The 12,304-nt window shown below is 36.1% G+C and overlaps 1 long non-coding RNA gene across 1 annotated transcript; it reads right to left on the bottom strand.

Annotated features, from left to right (window-relative positions):
- Positions 1-8,843: 8,843 nt before the first annotated feature.
- LOC123690322 lies at positions 8,844-10,499 on the bottom strand. The gene is made up of 2 exons (XR_006751008.1): positions 9,785-10,499; positions 8,844-9,009 (listed from the first exon to the last, which is right to left on the bottom strand). It is a non-coding gene; the product is annotated as an uncharacterized LOC123690322 (long non-coding RNA).
- Between the last annotated feature and the right edge of the window lie 1,805 nt (positions 10,500-12,304).

Below are 12,304 nucleotides of genomic sequence, written 5' to 3'. Positions count from 1 at the left end.
TTCATTGTAAGGACTAGCTGTAGACCTGTCCGATGTCAATTCAGATAGTGATTGAATTGGTTCAGGTGAAGATGCTAAATTTGTTTTCGTGTTTCTAGATTCCATAAATGGTGATAAAAAATTCATTTGATCTTCATATTTCCAAGGTGTTACTGGCATGGCAGCTTGACCGCTTTTCTTATTTCTTTTACGTTTTAGTGCACTGGCGAAAGAATTACGTAACTTAGTCCAATCCTCTTTGCATGTTTCAACTGAAACAATACATTTTGGCATGTAGGTATATACTTATCTAATTTTATAATAATAACAGATTTTTGGCTACAGGAAATTTATTTCGTTCGATGGCGTTCAGTTACCGTATGGGAGTGTCAACAGTAAAAGCAATAGTTGAAGAAGTTTGCGATGCCATCTGGAAGATTATGTCACCTATTGTAATGCCACAACCAACAGAACAAACATGGCGAAACATTGCAATAGGATTTAAAAAGAATTGGCATTTTCCAAATTCTATTGGAGCTTTGGATCACGCGGACGACTCCATCCTTCCCGGGGTACGTGGCGGTGACGCGTCCCTTGGGCCAAGAGTTACGAAGAATGGCGTCGTCCACCAGCAGGACTAGATCACCAAGCTTAGGGGCGTTGACACGGCTCCTGGGATCTCGCCGATTCTGTAATATAGGTATACTCTTTAAACCAGCGATTCCAGAAAATGTCAGCAAGGCGCTGCGACTGTCGCCAACGCAAACGGGAATTTACGTCGGCCTCTACAAAACTTCCAGGCTGAGGGACACGAGCAGGCCCTCCTAGTATAAAATGTAGTGTTGTGAGAGTCTCCAGGTCATCTGGGGATGTTGACACTGGTGTCAGCGGACAATTATTGACCGTGTACTCTGCTTCCAACAGCAAGGTAAAGAGTACCTCCTCTTTAGGGTGACGTTCGTTTAAGGTGGCAGCCAAAGATCGTTTGACCGATTGGACGTGTAGTTTCCAAGCTCCTCCCATGAAAGGAGCTCCAGGAGGAATAAAGTACCATTTTACCGTTCGAACTTCTGCCTCTTGTTTAATTCCTTGATATGCAGCCCTTTTAAGCTCCGAGTCTGCTCCTTTAAAATTTGTACCAATGTCGCTATGGATCTTACTTGGACAGCCTCTCCTAGCCATCAGTCGCCGAAAAGCCATGACAGCGCTATCAGCAGTTAGACACCCAGCAAGTTCCAAATGTACTCTGCCCTGGTTGTAAGACAAGTAAACAAAGCTACATATCTTTTCTCATGATGGCGCCCAACTGTTATACTAAAGGGCCCAAAGTAGTCAAGTCCTACGTATGTGAATGGACGTTGGTGATAGCCTAGCCTAGTATTAGGATGATCGCCAGTAGCAGGGATGGCAGGACGAGCTCGTAGGATCCTGCATTTAATGCAATTCTTTATTATATTTGTTCGGGTACTAGCCGATGATGATAGATTGTTGATAATGTATGTATAAGTTTATTGGGAGAAATAATTACTTGATAATATTTCTAAATGATAACGAGTGACGCGCGACGTGATTGATGTCTACAAACGTACTGAAAGTAATGAAATTAGGTTAAAGTGTAAAATGATGATGCGGCGAAATGATGTGCTGTTGCTGTGTGCGTGCCTTGCCCGTACATGCTCCCGGGGGCGGAATAGGAGAGAGAAAGTGATTTGATGACCTTACTCTAACATGGTGATTGACAAACTTTGTTTAAAGTTAAAATATATTTTACTTGATTATTGATTCTATTCTTATTTGAAATCAATATTAAGTAATTCCCAGATTAGTTTAACTATTTCTAAATAAGTACTTAATATGATAAAGTCTCTAAATTGTTGCTTCAATTCTAGGAAAAACTACTTTATTATGTATAGGCGACGAGCCTTTATCTAACTGACTACAACCCGGATTATTCACTTTAGGCACGATTTGCCTTTCACTAATATTGCCTTTATCAGTGATCATTTCACTTGAAATATCGACAACCGGGTTATCGCATTCACTGAATGTTTTCATGCTGATGCACTGACACTGACGCCTCGGTGAGGGCGTCGGTCCGGCGGGTCCATCTACGGTCCCGCTCCCACGATGCAGTAGATGGCCACGTAGTGGTGCATGTCGTGGTAGGAGACGCTGGCCGCCAGGGTCGCGCTCTCCTTCACCTTCTGTATGTTGTCCCGTATGTCCTCTAACGCCTTGTCTGACTCTTGCGTGTCAATGGTCGGGGGTATGATCGGAACGGTTATATTGATGTAGTTGTTAATCGGCGATAATACAGGGAGACTAATGTCAGCCTTATTATCCACTCCGCTAAGACGCTGTTTATGCCCGTGTAGTATGAAATCATCTGTTTTTATAATACATTTATCGTCTATTGTTAGTAAGCCAGCGCCTGTTATCAGTTCGACGGTAACTTGATCCGAACATATGATTCTCGCCTTTGTTTGATTGCATATGAAGAATAGGTGAGTGTTTGGTCTGTTTGTTTGTAACCATTTGTCTTTACAAAGGTCAATTACATAATTGCACTCATTTGAGGATTTATTCTTTGAACAAAAGGTAAATTCATCTCTAATGTGATAAATGGGTCTTGACAGTAGTTGGCAACACAGAATGTCTCCATTGTGCAAGCATGATGTTGCGTCTGTCTCTGTCATCTCGATGTATGTGTCCTTGTGTATGTTTATAGCTACATATTCGGAAGTAGGCACAATACTTAACATGTTATAACTTTGAACCTTCCTTGGTATTGAAGTAATTCTATACAATTCGTAGGAGTCCCTCAGAACTAAAGGCACCTTGATTTCGAAAAATACATAACTTTCTGTGAACCTGGTCTTTATTTTTAACAAGTGATATATCTTTCTTAGGTCAGTCATGGTATTGTCAATGGGTAAGCATAATTCATTTGATATTTGATTCGAAATAATATTTAATTCTTTCCTTAGTTGGTTTGGAGTTATGATGTGAAAGTTGAAGGTTCCTTGATAAATATCTGTAAGGGTGTCTAAAAGCATCTCTTGTATGTTTTTAAAACATTGAAGCATGTTGGTTGCCGTAATAGCGCCAAGCGCAAACTCATTTACGCTGACTGTGTTTTACAGTTCCAATTTCACGTTATTTATAGTTTTTTCAAAATGTAAAGTCTGTTGATTGATGAGTTTTTGCTGTTTATTTAATGTGTCTTCTGTTCTCTTTAAGACATTGTACTCTGACTCGATTATAGATGTTTGGTTCTTCCACAATGCTAGTAAGTGGTGTTGATTATCTGACATAAGCATAATATCCTTCTGGTACTGTTCGGCGCACTTCTGATCCAATACGCCGAAGAGCGAGTTCGCGAGATACCCGACACCATCAATGAGTCCGCGGCGCCAGCGCGTGTTCTTATCTGCTTGGGGGAACCCGCTTGTATGTTGACTCAGCAGCATGTCATTGTTACTACAAGACAACTACGTCACGGGTACTCGGAACTTAATTACTAAGTTCCGAGTACCCGTGACGTAGTTGTTGTAATAAGATGTCGCATGATGAGTGTTTATTTATGATCGAACACATGTTTGTTAAATGATTAATGTATTTATTTAAGCCCTGGTAATATGGATTTATGTCGTAATAGACAACGATCTTCCAATCTTCTTTGATAATTTGAACGTCTTGTAGCTTAGCCAGATAGAGACCTTGGTTATCTCTAAATCTTGTTATGTTTGTAGGAAAGCAATGTATGTTAGGCAGAGCATTATGCTGAGGAGCAGAGTGTTCCACAGCGCTGGTCATTCTGCCAGAGACCACATCAGCTAGTTTGCGCCTCAGTCGCAAAAAAAATAATATATTAATACTCCGTAGGAAATGATAATAATATCTAGTATTATTGAAACTTAGCAATATCGGTAACAAAGTCTTGTGTAATATAGTGTGAAGTAAATAGGTAAAATTGAAGGTTAACATATGAATAATTGTTAAGTTTTATTATTACAATTTTTTTTTCTTTTTTTTGGCGGATTAAAAACTAGATTTCGTGGGATTTTTGTTGAGTTAATAGATAAGTTTTATAGCTGCGACTAAAATTAGACTTTAATTTAAGACTCTTAGGAGGAGGGATATCATTCCAACACTTCGTCGCACTATATTTAAAACTCCCACGAAATGAAGCTGTCCGATGCTGGGGAATGGCGAGCTCCTGAGTACAACTCCTTATTTGTTGCCTGTTGACATAACTACGCCAGAGGAGCTTTTTGTACAAATACTCAGGTTGTTCAGTATTTACCACATCAAATAATAAACATGCCAAATACAATTTTTGTCGACCTTTCATTGTGAGAAAATTTAAGTTATTCAAATATGGGGTGACATGTGAGTGAGGTGGTATGGTAACACAAAACCGGGCGCATGCATTTTGTACCCTCTGGATCAACCGTTGTGCTTTAGCATTTAGACAAGGCCCGTACACCGGAAGAGCGTAGGTAAGTTTTGATAGCATTGTGTTATATCGTGTGTGACCATGTGCTGGATCGTTAGATATTGTCATAACATTTGAGTAATAATTTTCATCAAAATGGCTTATAAAAAATTGAAATTAAAGACGTGTAGACAGGACAACGTCTGTCGGATCCGCTAGTATAAATATAAATTAGATTCATTTTAATTTTCGACATCGGTAACTTTATTATCAGTTTGCCCTAGGCTTTTCCATCTATTTGTGGCTCCAGCTACTAGTTGTGCAATTCGTTCTGATATTCCAATGAAGGACTGTATGTATTGACTGTAGCATTTTTTAATAAGGAAACCGTCACCGTGTAGGCCTGGTGTGGTTCCTATATGGTATAATATGTAGTTTTCATGTTGTTCAATCTTTTCTCCCATTCTCCTCAATTCGCTTAGGCCAATAATGTCCCACTTTATAAAACCTAAGGCATATTCCAGTTCTTGTAAAGATTCGTCTGTTCTTAGAGTCCTGGTGTTAAGCGTTGCTATGTAAATACTATTTCTCTTATCTTTTATGACATTTATTTCTTTTCCGTTGTTTTCGTGTGTATTGCATTGTTTCTTTATCACCTACTACCCCCTAGTAGGTGATAAAACAAGCGTAAATACCATTTTCGACTTTACTCGAATCCGATAGCGTCCTAAAAAGCTATTCATTAAATCGACCCGGCCCATATTCATATTGTTGTACTCTTGCACAATTTTGAGACAAGGGATGTACATTTTTTGCTTAGCCTTATCATATCTTGTCACTTTTCCCACAGGCTCGGCACCAACGTAAGTCGATAAAAGAGTAACGACTTTATTATCTTTCCATGCAGTGGCAAGTTTAATTTCATTTAAAAAGTAAACATTTAAATGAGTACCGGCATCTCAAAAAAATAACCACGGTGTTTAATGAAAACATGTAATTTTTCAGATTTAAGCTAGCAAATATAAGGACTAGAGACAAAAAACAATTAATGAATCAGTGGAAGTGTACTTAATTGTATGCAAAAAGAGTTATCATGTTATCGCCGAGAAACATTAAAAACTGGAGGTGGACCAAAGCCACCATCACCTCCAGAAACTATGGACGTGGCAGAGATGATACCGCAAGAGTTTAAAGTCGATTTTAATGAGTTCAATTGTGATGGTGTTGAGGATGTTAATTATTAATATGATGAATGGTGATGCTCAAGGTTGAACCTCTCAAGCATAAGCATATGCTCTTAACTTAATTCCCCTACAGGGTAGTCAGAGAAAATCGAATACATCAGAACGTCCATGTTGCACTTATAGTACCGAAACTCTGTTCAACCAGAAGTGAGCCCATTCTCACTTATAATGGGCAATGGGTATAATACACCTTAACACCTGAGTGTGAACTACTCAACAATATAGAAGATATGAATCACGAATGACTCAAGAAATTATTGCCCAATGTCCGGGGGTAGGCTATTAGGTGCATAAAAAAAACTACTCAACATGATACTTAAATTAATAGATGTTATTTATATATATTTCAGAACATTACAAATAAAGTCATTTTGGATACCCCAAATGAGAATATCGAAAATAAAGACAAGGTAATAAAATCAGTTTTGACATAACTTGAATACTTACTAGAAATGCCAGACAAAGGTGTGCACAACAGTGACAACATAACTTAACAATTTCATTATTTTGTAGGATTATAATCCAAAAATTAAAGAAAATTATGACGAACCGATAAACAAGAATCCTCTAATAACTCCCAAGAAACCTACAAGGAAAACACCAGTATTATATTTAAATTATCTCTAAATAGAATAAAACAAAGTTGCTATCCAGGTCTGTAGTATATGCAATTAGTTTTTCTAAACTACACAACATTATGATCTGGTTTACTCTAATATATAGACTGTTCTTCCAGGAAGATTTTTTGTATAATATGAATCATAATTTTTTTAAGTTGTGCAAAAACAAACAACTATCAAACTTAAAAGTTTTCATCAATAAAAATGTCTCTCACTGCGGCTCCACGCAGTGTGTTTTGAGATGAGGGTACTGGTTGGTGGTGAAGGCAGGGTATCTTCATCATCATCAAAGAGGGCTTCCTCTTTTAAATCAATGGCTATATTGTGTAATACTGCCAAAGCTACAATATACATCTAAGTGTTTGGCAAAGATGTTCTAAATACCGACAATCAACATCTAAATCTGTTTTTCCATACACCAAAACACCTCTCTATGCTATTACGAGTTCTGATGTGGGCATAATTGTATGATTCTTCTTTAGGAGTGGTTGGATTTAATATTGGTGTAAATAAATAAGGAGTGCAAGCATAGCCAGAGTCTCCAAGTAGTCTGCCATGAAATTGTTCCCACTCGAAACATTGTTTTAATTGGCTTTCATTGAAAATCCGTAAGTCATGAGTACTGCCACGCCAATGAGCAATGATATTCATAATCTTTAATGTTGCATCGCATACAACTAGAACATTTAAGGAACTGTATCCTTTCCGATTTATATAATTTTGACCACTATGTCCTTGTACTTCGGTTATTCTCATGTGAGTACAGTCAATTGCACCTATTACATTTTTAAAACTAGCTATAGCTTCAAATTGTTCTATATGCTTTAACTGGTTGTTTAAAGACGTGGGCATTTTGATATACTCTAGTCTTTTCTCTAATATTGCCCTTGCTACTCGTTGGCATGCTGTAGACAGATTGCTGAGTCAGACCATGAATGTCTGCAGCATCATCTGAAAATTAATAAAAATAGTTTAGTTAAGGTATATTATATGGAAGGATATAGTAAATAATTCATGTTCAGGTGTAAAATACTTATACATACTTGGTTGCGACTTCAATATCTCAAAGCTAACAGAAAGACAAACCACCCCCATGTTTGTCTTCTCTTAAAAAATTACCAAATAATTGGTCTAAAAATAAAACACCAGCCTTTGAAAATCTATATTTTCTACGGAACTTTTCATCGTCCTAAATATCAAACGGATTTCTTCTTATTTCATATGTTTTTACATTTCTTGCACTGGTCATTTGACTTATTAAATTATTATTTATTTGTTCAATTTCTTCTACTGCTTTGATATCCATTATATTATTGAGACAAATAAAAAATAAAGTCGTCAAAACACAATACAATCAACACTGATAATAAAGTAACTGTTGGTTTTAGGTTATGTCAGTGTTATACACGGCGGAGGCTGGAATAACGCTAGTATGAACAGTTATGCCGACGTTATACTAGGTGTAGGTTATTCCAGGTTTATTTGTTGACATAATCCTTATTCTTAGGGTATAACATTTTATTGCACGTTTGCACATTTAAACCTTTATTCTCAATGTTTGATAAATAAGGTCGTATAAAGTTGTTTTTTAAAGAAGATCCCGTAGCAAAAACAGTTATCCTGTAAAGACATCCGCCGTCTCCGCCCCATACATCAAAGAAAATGGTAAAACTGTAGCATCCCTGTAAGTCTTCAATTTTCCTATATATTCGTATTTCAGTTGTGTCTGAAAACAATCAGTGAATTCTTAAGTGCTAAAAAGAGAAAGGTTGTTTTACAAAATTACCATCTTATACTTGGTTACAATTCCAATTAGAAATGAGTGCAGCGCCTTATTAGTTCTCAGTGACGCTAGCCGTCGTCGCATCGTTATCACAATTGTTTTGTCTAAGCCATATCCTATGTGACAATTCCTAAGTGTTAAATGAAACGAGTATTTTATTTAATCACTGTGTTAATTATATTTTAATGTTAACCAGACAATGGCGAAAAAGGAAGTAATTATATTACACAGAGCAGATCATAGATACCAGATATAACATAGACAATAAGTAATGTATTCTATAATAATTGCTGAAGGCACCAAATTTACATTCCATAGACTAACACTCCTACTAAATTTGAGCCTTCTATTAAAGCTTACAAATGAAAACCAAACATTAAATAGCTTAGTTATAAAACTTTATATAAACATACTTGAGCAACACAGTAATATGATAGCTTTACATTTTTTTTTTTTTTTGGTTTCTCAATCACACCAAGTTTCTCTCTGAAATATTGAAATTTTACTTTACATAGAGCTTTTGTAAATATATCAGCTAACTGACTATTAGTACTAACATATTTCAAATCTATCAATTTTTGTGCGTATTTTTCTTTTACAAAGTTATACTTAATATCAATATGTTTACATCGTTTATGAAAATCATTATTCTTGATCAAACAAATAGCACTTTGATTATCTATATGAAGATTAATACAACTCTGTTTATATTCGTTAATATCAAGCATTAACTGCCGAACCCAGAGAGCTTCTTTTGTAGCACAGCAGGATGCCATAAACTCTGCCTCAGTGGTAGACAGAGCGACGGTTGATTGTCGTTGAGTGCTCCACGTCACTGCTGCTCCATTTTTCATGAAGATGTAACCAGTGATAGACCTTCTGGTGTCAGGATCATTGGCATAGTCGGCATCAGAGTAACATTCAAGTATGTTACTTTGAGTTGATCTGAAACAGAGTCCAAAATGTTTTGTTTCTTTTAAATACTTAAAAAATACGCTTTACCGCATTCCAATGCATCTGATCATAATTATTGAGGAAGCGAGCAACTGTCGACACTGCATACATGATGTCAGGTCTGCTCACTATTGCAGCAAATATGAGAGAACCCACAGCTTCTCTGTAAGGAATGTGTTTGTTGTTGCTATCAGACTCAGTGCTTTTTACCAAAGTAACATGCGCATCAGCAGGAATGCTATTAGTATTGGTATCACACATGTTAAATCTTTTCAGCATCTCTTCAATGTATGTACTTTGATGCACAAATATATAATCATCACATCTTTCTATATGCATTCCTATAAAATGTAATGATTTACAAATCTTTACATCAAATTCTTTCTTTAAGTCATTTATTACTTGAGTAAGAGCAGAGGCATCTGTAGACAGTAATAATCCATCGTCCACATACAGTTATAAATATATTTTAATACCATTGATGCAGCCCACATAAACACATCTGTCAGCATGACTGTTCTTAAAACCATATTTCTTTAAAACATTATCAAATTTAGCATTCCAACACCTAGGTGATTGTTTTAAGCCATACAAAGATTTCTTGAGCTTGCATACAATATCTTTTTGAACAGTAAGGCCCTCTGGCGGCGTCATGTAAATCTGTTCTTTCAACTCCCCATATAAAAATGCAGTTTTAATATCAAATTGTATCATTGACATTTTCTGTTCTGCAGCAACAGATAAAAGTAAGCGAATTGAGTCATACCTGACAGTTGGTGCAAATGTCTCAGTACAGTCAATACCGCTTTTCTGTGTGAATCCTTTAGCGCATAGCCTTGCTTTGTACCTTAGTCCTTCATTTTAATCCTTTATACGAAACACCCATTTACATCCTATAACTCTAGCTTCAGGTGGCTGTTCTACTAACTGCCATGTACCATTATCACTATGTGCTTTCAGCTCTTCTTCAATCGACTTCATCCACAAGTTAGAGTCTTTTGATGACAATGCTTCTGCATATGTTTGTGGTGTGACAGAGAGTGGTACATTACTTGAGCATAGGTATGTCTTAGGTTCTGTGTTCTTTTTAATTTTATTTCGAGGACGAAGTGTAATATTAGAACTCTGAGGATACTTCACTGACATCTCCGGTACATACTCAGGGTCATCAGAACCATCGCTGTGATCCACGGGTGTATGAGACGACAAATCTGTGGTGTTATCTTCACGGTTTGAAAAACTTTCAATTACATGATCTGATTCTTTATTTTCTGATTCTGACAATGAGAGAGGAACCACATTTCTTGTTATACTATTCTCTAGGAAAATTACATTTCTACTTTTTATGATATTTTTTGTTTTGGAATCTAATAATCTATATCCTTTACTATTTTCACAATAACCAACAAAAATAAGTTTCTGTGATTTAGAGTCCCATTTCTTAATTTTCTCTTTAGGTATTTGAGCCATTGCATAACAACCAAATAAGTTAGCATTGATTAACATATAGCCCAGTCATATTAGGTAAGAAAAGGGGTCAACCTCGGAATGAAAGATAATAAGCTGCAAATTGGTATGAACCTTTGTTTTGTCATTCTAAATGTTGTCTCAAAAGTCACAATCGTTATCGTGTCCGCGTCTCAAGATATTCAAGGTCAATGGTCACAAAAATCGGTTTTTCGCGAATATCTGGCTTCCTATCGGTTAAATGAGATTTGCATTTATTATAAAAGTTGTAGGCTATAAAATTCCCTACAACTTTTGTTTAAACTTTTTTTTCATACGACCAACCGTTTTGAAGGTAGAGCGCGAAGTGCACATCGTACAGACATAAACCTGTACAACTGTCAACACTTCCACCAACAAGTGTAGCAGCTCATCAACACATAAAACGTGTCTACTACCAGATTCAAACGTGGTTAGGGAAGGACTTAGAACCTCAAGAATGGGGCTGGATGCTTGAAAATGAAATCCTGGAGCCCATACGAACGTTATTACCTCCAGCACCAGCCGAACTACTAAACGTAAGATTTTGCAATTGCAAAAATGGTTGTGGTTCCCGCTGTGGATGCAGAAAATCAGGGTTACAATGTTCTTTAGCTTGCGGCCAGTGCAACGGACAAGCTTGCCTCAACGCTTCACTGTATCCAAGTAATCCCGATGAAGAGAATACATATGATCCCGATATTCTGGAAGGTTTGGAGATGAACATGACAGATAATGAGGATGATGACAATGAATCGAACATTTTTGAGCGACAAGAAGAAGAAGAAGACGAAGAAGAAGAAGATAATTAGCTTCCATTTCCAATTTCATTACAATTAAAATCAACAAAGATACTGTTGATATTTGAACTCACATTTTGATAAATGTATATTATGCCGTATTTAATAATAAATAAAAATATGTGTAAAATATATACTCTTACTATCATTTTAACTTAAAATGAAACTAAAATATATAATCCAGAATTAATAATATTTTATACTTAAATAGTTAAATATGAATAATTATATATAAATAATCAAGTTACTTACTTTAATTAAATATAAATAATTAATAGTTAGAACATAAATAATAGGCATTGTTTAATAATTATAATTATTGTAAATAATTGACTTTATAACGTACTGATAACCATAACTCACGCTTGACCTTGCATTAGGCCGTATATGACTGTACGATGTGCACTTCGCGCTCTACCTTCAAAACGGTTGGTCGTATGAAAAAAAAGTTTAAACAAAAGTTGTAGGGAATTTTATAGCCTACAACTTTTATAATAAATGCAAATCTCATTTAACCGATAGGAAGCCAGATATTCGCGAAAAACCGATTTTTGTGACCTTTGACCTTGAATATCTTGAGACGCGGACACGATAACGATTGTGACTTTTGAGACAACATTTAGAATGACAAAACAAAGGTTCATACCAATTTGCAGCTTATTATCTTTCATTCCGAGGTGAAACCCCTAATATGACTGGGCTATACATCTGGCTTTTTCAAGCAGTGTCCTGTTCATACGTTCAGATAAGCCATTTTGTTGAGGCGTGTATGGAATTGATGTTTGATGTTGTATGCCGGATGACTTCAAAAATTCAGTAAAATCATTATTTATATACTCAGTTCCATTATCGGTTCTTAATACTTTAATTTTAGTGTCAAGTTGGTTCTCTACAAGACATTTGTATTCTTTAAATTTATTAAGACATTCAGACTTTGATTTTAAAATGAAAACAGTCACTTTTCTAGAATAATCATCAGTAAAGGTAAGAAAATACCTTGC

The sequence above is a fragment of the Pieris rapae genome, chromosome 24 (genome assembly GCF_905147795.1).
Source record: "Pieris rapae chromosome 24, ilPieRapa1.1, whole genome shotgun sequence".
Lineage (NCBI taxonomy): Eukaryota > Metazoa > Arthropoda > Insecta > Lepidoptera > Pieridae > Pieris > Pieris rapae.
Note: the sequence above shows the minus strand (reverse complement) of the source record. Positions and strands in the feature narration are given on the sequence as shown.